Genomic DNA, 8,088 nt, shown 5'->3' on the forward strand with positions numbered 1-8,088 from the left:
GTCCCATAGGTTTTGGGTTGTTGTGTTTTCATTTTCATTCGTTTATATTCATATTTTGATTTCTTCTGTGATATTTTGGTTATTCAGCAGCGTGTTGTTCAGCCTCCATATGTTGGAATTTTTAATAGTTTTTCTCCTGTAATTGACATCTAATCTTACTGCATTGTGGTCAGAAAAGATGCTTGAAATGGTTTCAATGTTTTTTAATTTACCAAGGCTAGTTTTATGGCCCAGGATGTGATCTATCATGGAGAAGGTTCCATGTGCACTTGAGAAAAGGGTGAAATTCATTGGTTTTAGGTGAAATGTCCTATAGATATCTGTTAGGTCTAGCTGGTCTATTGTATCATTTAAAGTTTGTGTTTACTTGTTAATTTTCTGTTTAGTTGATCTATCCATAGGTGTGAGTGGAGTATTACAGTCTCCCACTATTATTGTGTTACTGTTCATTTCCCCTTTCATACTTGTTAGCATTTGTCTTATATATTGTGGTGCTCCTATGTTGGGTACATATATATTTATAATTGTTATATCTTCTTGGATTGACACTTTGATCATTATGTAGTGTCCTTCTTTGTTTCTTTTCACAGCTTTTGTTTTAAAGTCTATTTTATCTGATATGAGTATTGCTACCTCTGCTTTCTTTTGGTCTCTATCTGCATGGAATATCTTTTTCCAACCCTTCACTTTCAGTTTGTATGTGTCCTTTGTTTCGAGGTGGGTCTCTTGTAAACAACATATTTAGGGGTCTTGTTTTTGTATCCATTCAGCCAATCTTTGTCTTTTGGTTGGGGCATTCAACCCATTTACATTTAAGGTAATTATTGATAAGTATTATATGCAGAGTACATCATGAGGAACGCTGGGCTGGAAGAAGCACAAGCTGGAATCAAGATTGCTGGGAGAAATATCAATAACCTCAGATATGCAGATGACACTACCCTTATGGCAGAAAGTGAAGAGGAACTCAAAAGCCTCTTGATGAAAGTGAAAGAGGAGAGTGAAAAGGTTGGCTTGAAGCTCAACATTCAGAAAACAAAGATCATGGCATCTGGTCCCATCACTTCATGGGAAATAGATGGAAAAACAGTGGAAACAGTGTCAGACTTTGTTTTTTTGGGCTCCAAAATCACTGCAGATGCTGATTGCAGCCATGAAATTAAAAGACGCTTGCTCCTTGGAAGGAAAGTTATGACCAACCTTGATAGTATATTAAAAAGCAGAGACATTACTTTGCCGACCAAGGTCCGTCTAGTCAAGGCAATGGTTTTTCCCGTGGTCATGTATGGATGTGAGAGTTGGACTGTGAAGAAAGCTGATCGCCGAAGAATCGATGCTTTTGAACTGTGGTGTTGGAGAAGACTCTTGAGAGTCCCTTATACTGCAAGGAGATCCAACCAGTCCATTCTAAAGGAGATTAATCCTGGATGTTCATTGGAGGGACTGATGCTAAAGCTGAAACTCCAATACTTTGGCCACCTCATGAGACGAGTTGACTCACTGGAAAAGACTCTGATGCTGGGAAAGGTTGGGGGCGGGAGGAGAAGGGGACGACGGAGAATGAGATGGCTGGATGGCATCACCGACTCTGTGGACATGAGTTTGAGTGTACTCTGGGAGTTGGTGATGGACAGGGAGGCCTGGCGTGCTGTGATTCATGGGGTCGCAAAGAGTCGGACACGACTGAGCGACTGAACTGAACTGAACTGAACTGATGATCCCAGTGCCATTTACTTTGTTGTTTTGGGTTTGAGTTTATACATCCTTTCTGTGTTTCCTGTCTAGAAAAGATCCTTTAGCATTTGTTGGAGAGCTGGTTTGGTGATGCTGAATTCTCTGAGCTTTTGCTTGTCTGTAAAGCTTTTGATTTCTCCTTCATATTTGAATGAGATCCTTGCTGGATACAGTAATCTGGGCTGTAGGTTTTTCTCTTTCATCACTTTAAGTATGTCCTGCCATTCCCTCCTGGCCTGAAGAGTTTCTATTGAAAGATCAGCTGTTATCCTTATGGGGATCCCCTTGTGTGTTATTTGTTGTTTTTCCCTTGCTGCTTTTAATATTTGTTCTTTGTGTTTGATCTTTGTTAATTTGATTAATATGTGTCTTGGAGTGTTTCGCCTTGGGTTTATCCTGTTAGGGACTCTCTGGGTTTGTTGGACTTGGGTGACTATTTCCTTCCCCATTTTCAGGAAGTTTTCAACTATTATCTCCTCAAATATTTTCTCATGGTCTTTCTGTTTGTCTTCCTCTGGGACTCCTATGATCCTAATGTTGGGGGCATTTAACATTGTCCCAGAGGTCTCTGAGGTTGTCCTCATTTCTTTTAATTCTTTTTTTCTTTTTTCCTCTCTGTTTCATTTATTTCTAACATTCTATCTTCTACCTCACTTATCCTATCCTCTGCCTCCATTATTCTACTGTTGGTTCCCTCCAGAGGGTTTTTGATCTCATTTATTGCATTATTCATTATATATTGACTCTTTTATTTCTTCTAGGTCCTTGTTGAACATTTCTTGCATCTTCTCAATCCTTGTCTCCAGGCTATTGATCTGTAACTCCATTTTATTTTCAAGATTTTGGATCATTTTCGCTGTCATTCTTCTGAATTCTTTATCAGGTGGACTCCCTATCTCTTCTTCTTTTGTTTAGCTTGGTGGGCATTTATCCTGTTCCTTTACCTGCTGAGTATTTCTCTGCCTTTTCATCTTGTTTATATTGCTGTGTTTGGGGTGGCCTTTCCGTCTTCTGGCAGTGTGTGGTTCCTTTTTATTGTGGAGGTTCCTCACTGTGGGTGGGGTTGGATGGGTGGCTTGTCAAGGTTTCCTGGTTAGGGAAGCTTGTGTCAGTGTTCTGGTGGGAGGAGCTGGATTTCTTCTCTATGGAGTGCAATAAAGTGTCCAGTAGTGAGTTTTGAGATGTCAGTGGGTTTGATGTGACTTTGGGCAGCCTGTATATTGAAGCTCAGGGCCATGTTCCTGTGTTGCTGGAGAATTTGCATGGTATGTCTTGCTCTGGAACTTGTTGGCCCTTGGGTGGTGCTTGGTTTCAGTGTAGGTATGGAGGCTTTTGATGAACTCCTATCGATTAATGTTCCCTGGAGTCAGGCGTTCTCTGGTGTTCTCAGGATTTGGACTTAAGCCTCCTGCCTCTGGTTTTCAGTCGTATTCTTACAGTAGCCTCAAGACTTCTCCGTCTATACAGCACCAATGATAAAACATCTAGGTTAAAGATGAAAAGTTTCTCCACAGTGAGGGACACCTGGAGAGGTACACAGAGTTACATGGAGAAGAGAAGATGGAGGAGGGAAATAAAGGTGACCAGGAGGAGAAGAGGGGGAGTCAAAAGGGGAGAGAGCAAGCTAGCCAGTAATGACTTCCTATGTTCTCTCCACAGTCTGGATCCCTCAGAGAGGTTCACTGTGTTACACAGAGAAGAATAGAGTGAGGAAGGAGACAGAGGTAGCCAGGAGGAGAAAAGGGGGAATCAAAAGGAGAGAGACAGGTCCAGCCAGTAATCAGTTCCCTTAGTGTTCTCCACAGCCCGGAACAAACAAAGAGATTCACAGAGTTGGGTAGAGAAGAGAAGGGGAAGGGAAGAGATAGAGGCGACCTGGTGGAAAAAAAAGAAGGTCAAAAGGGGGATAGAGCAATCAGGCCAGTAATCTCACTCCCAGGTAAAAATGGTTACTGAAGATTGGGTTCTTAAAGGTACAAAGTTGATAACAAATACCAAAAAGCAAAGATTAAAAATCTATAGTAGAGGTTAGATTCTCAAAAATACAATATTAAAAAAAAGAAAACAAAGTCACAAAAATTATGAAATATATATATGAAGTTTGCTTTAAAAATAGGGTCTTTTTTTTCAAGGTAATAGTAGGTTATAAAAATGAAAATTAAAGGAGTAATAGAGAACTTAAAAAATTTTTTAAGTGTAAGAAAATTTATAAAATGATAATAGTAAAAAATTATATCTAGGACTTTCTCTGGAGCTGTTGCAGACAGTGTGGGGTCAGTTCATTTTCAGACAGATCCTTGATCTGGCTTATACTTCTCCAGATCTATAGGCCCCTTCCAATGTAGTTGGTGCTAACTACAGGGTTTTAATCTATTGCACCTGTCACTTCCAAAGCAGTTCCCTCTATTTATTTTAGCTTCTTCTGTTGGCTGATCTCTTCAGTGTCTTAATTTCCACCCTGACATGAGGGAGTGGTGGTGGTCACTTTTTTAGGCTCACTTGTTCAGTCGTGCTGTGGGGAGGGAGGAACACTGCAAACAAATATCACTGGCGTGTGTGGGGAGTGCTTGCAGTGTCTTGGCCACACTGAGTGTGCCCCTGCTCATGGCGTGTGTTCTTCCAAGTCTACACTGCTCAGAGTCTAGGTTGCTCTGCGGGCAACTCTCTAAGGTGCACCCTGTGTTGCATGCACTTCCCAGGTCTAAGCCACTCAGGTTCAGGTTCTCAGGTACTCCACAGAGGTGCAGACTTGGTTGGGCCTGCGTTTTGTGCCCTTCCCAGGTCCGAGCAGCTCAGGTGACCAGGTGTTTGGCGAGTGCAGTTGCGCTCCTCCCCCAACTCCTTGGAGGCTGCGTCTTATTGCCTCCCTCATCCCAGCCGCTTGGTTTTCTGGGTTTACAATGGGTGCGCCTTCTCAGGTGTGCTGAGTGTCTCTTCTGGGGAGCTGATCTCTGGTTGTGACCTTCCCAGTGGATGTTGACCATCCAGAATCCCAAGAAGTCTTGGTTAGCAATGAAGCCAGCTTGCAGTTTGGTAGAGGATGCCTCCCTGGGGTCATGATTGCCCCCTTCCAGCTCTGGCTGCCCTCGCCTGCCTGTCTCAAGCAGGGGATGAGCCGGTCCACAGCCAGCTAGTTCTGCTCAGTCCTTTATTCTGTGAGCAGGCCTGGTGGTGTCTTAAGTTAGGCCTTGTCGCAGGATAGCTATCCCACAGTCTGGAAAGCTATCTCAAGTTAGTTCCCTCAGATTGCCCTCGGGACGTTCAGGCCCAGTCCTTACCCTAAGCAATGCAGCCTGCACCTCTCTGTCCTGCGCCTGCTTGCTAGTGGCTGATGCAAGCATCTGGGTTGCTTCTCTGCTGGGAGTTGCCCTTTGCCACGTAATCTCCTTTCGAAGAAAATGGGCTGCCTTTCTGGGTGCCTGATTTCCCCTGCCAGCATTCAGAAGTTTTATGGAATTTGCTCAGCGTTCAAATATTCTTTTGATGAATTTGTGGGGGAGAAAGTGGTCTCCCAGTCCTATTCCTCCACCATCTTAGGACTGACCCCAAAATGTTTTTTCCTGGCTCTGATTCTTATCTCTGGTGGTTTAATTCTCAAACGTGTTATTTGATGGTGCTTCTCTCTCCCTGTGATAAGGAACTGTTAATATAGAAACCAACCCAAAATTAGGGATTATAATCATTAGGTTATATCGAGTAGAATGAATACTGTTTAGTCCTTTCAAACACAGGATTAATAATAGCTCATTTTTATTCAGTGCTTACCATGTAACAAGCATGTTTTTATGTTTATCATCATCACCATCTTATAAGGTAGGTAGTACTGTCATCCCCATTTTTTACAGCAGAGGAGAGTAATACTTAGAGATGGTAAACTTTCAGGGTTTTCTCAAGGTTTCAGAATCAGTAAGTGACAAAGCTGGAATTCAAATTCAGGCAGGTTGATTCTAGTACCTGTTTTCTTATTTTGTAAAGAATATGAATCTTTTAAATTCACGAATCAACAGTGACTTCCTTCTATGCATTTTCTATCTTATTTGTGTGGTTCTTTAAAGAAGGGCAGCAGGTTCCTTTAACACTGGGTCATGGTCAAGGTTGCAGTATTTGTTATTTTCCTCCATTGTGGCACTCAGCAAACATTTTACTTCTAAGTTCAGTTCAGTTCAGTTCAGTCACTCAGTCGTGTCCGACTCTGCGACCCCATGAATCACAGCACGCCAGGCCTCCCTGTCCATCACCCTGTCCAACTCCCGGAGTTCACTCAAACTCGTGTCCATAGAGTCGGTGATGCCATCCAACCATCTCATTCTCTGTCGTCCCCTTCTCCTCCCGCCTCCAATCCTTCCCAGCATCAGAGTCTTTTCCAGTGAGTCAACTCATCGCATCAGGTGGCCAAAGTATTGCAGTTTCAACTTTAGCATCAGTCCTTCCAATGAACACCCAGGATTGATCTCCTTTAGAATGGACTGGTTGGATCTCCTTGCAGTCCAAGGGACTCTCAAGAGTCTTCTCCAGCACCACAGTTCAAAAGCATCAATTCTTCAGTGATCAGCTTTCTTCACAGTCCAACTCTCACATCCATACATGACCACTGGAGAAACAATAGTCTTGACTAGACGGACCTCGGTTGGCAAAGTAATGTCTCTGCTTTTTAATATACCATCTAGGTTGGTCATAACTTTCCTTCCAAGGAGTAAGCATCTTTTAATTTCATGGCTGCAATCAGCAGCCGCAGTGATTTTGGAGCCCCCCAAAATAAAAATAAGTATAATTTATATGCGATAAACTGTATATTTAAAATGTGTCCAACTTAATGAATTTTTGAGATGATTTCACTCAGGAAACCATCACCACAATCAATGACCAAACACTTCCATCACTCCGAAAGCCTCACATACTTAAATAATTCTGAAATATTCTCTTCTTTTTGGGGCAGAGGCCAAGGCCTTATACCTCTATTATTTTAGTAGCCTTTCTTACTCATCTGTAAACATCAACTGTGCGTAGGATTACAAACCATCTCAAAACTTCCCAGGACTGAAGGAGGGGTCCGATTATATGGGTTTTCAGTGCTAGAACTGGAACAGTCCAGGGAAACTGGGATGAGCTGCTCATCCTATGTGGCTTATGTGCATTATGCTTCCAAGTGCTTTATGTGCATTCAGTTCAGTTCAGTTCAGTCTCTCAGTCGTGTCTGACTCTTTGTGACCCCACGAATCTCAGCACACCAGGTCTCCCTATCCATCACCAACTCCTGGAGTTTACACAAACTCACCAACATCGAGTGGGTGATGCCATCCAGCCATCTCATTCTCTGTCGTCCCCTTCTCCTCCTGCCCCCAATCCCTCCCAACATTAGAGTCTTTTCCAGTGAGTCAACTCTTCGCATGAGGTGGCCAAAATATTGGAGCTTCAGCTTTAGCATCAGTCCTTCCAATGAACACCCAGGACTGATCTCCTTTAGAATGGACTGGTTGGATCTCCTTGCAGTCCAAGGGACTCTCAAGAGTCTTCTCCAACACCACAGTTCAAAAGCATCAATTCTTCAGCGCTCAGCTTTCTTTACACTCCAACTCTCACATCCATACATGACCACTGGAAAAACCATAGCCTTGACTAGACGGATCTTTGTTGGCAAAGTAATGTCTCTGCTTTTTAATATGCTATCTAGGTTGGTCATAACTTTCCTTCCAAGGAGTAAGCGTCTTTTAATTTCATGGCTGCAATCAGCATCTGCAGTGATTTTGGAGACCAAAAACATAAAGTCTGACACTGTTTCCACTGTTTCCCCATCTATTTCCCATGAAGTGATGGGACCATATGCCATGTTCTTTGTTTTCTGAATGTTGATTTTCAAACCAACTTTTCACTCTCCTCTTTCACTTTCATCAAGAGGCTTTTGAGTTCCTCTTCACTTTCTGTCATAAGGGTGGTGTCATCTGCTTATCTGAGGTTATTGATATTTCTCCCAGCAATCTTTGTGCATTAAATCCTCATAATTACCATGTTGAGAAAGGTACTAATATTATTCTCATTTACTGGTTGGAAAGCCATTGTGTTTAAAGGTTAAGTAACTTTTAGTCCAACGTGACACTGTTAATTGATAGAGGATTTGAAACTAGGGCTATCCTGCTTACCTTTTTGTTATTCTGCCATTAATGGTAAGTGAATTGTTCAGAGGAAGAAGCTACTCACTCCCACTTACCCTAGTTTAGGTAGAGGTAGCAGTGGAGTTTGGGAATTGACCACATGAATATGGAGTCTACAGGTAGATAAGGAGCAATGATAACACCCACTTTTTGAGTTCTGCCAAGGCCTGGTATTGGGGACCGTTATGGTTTGTGTGAAAGGGTG

The sequence above is a fragment of the Moschus berezovskii genome, chromosome 8 (genome assembly GCF_049115385.1).
Source record: "Moschus berezovskii isolate FMDL1 chromosome 8, NW_MosBer_1.0, whole genome shotgun sequence".
NCBI lineage: Eukaryota > Metazoa > Chordata > Mammalia > Artiodactyla > Moschidae > Moschus > Moschus berezovskii.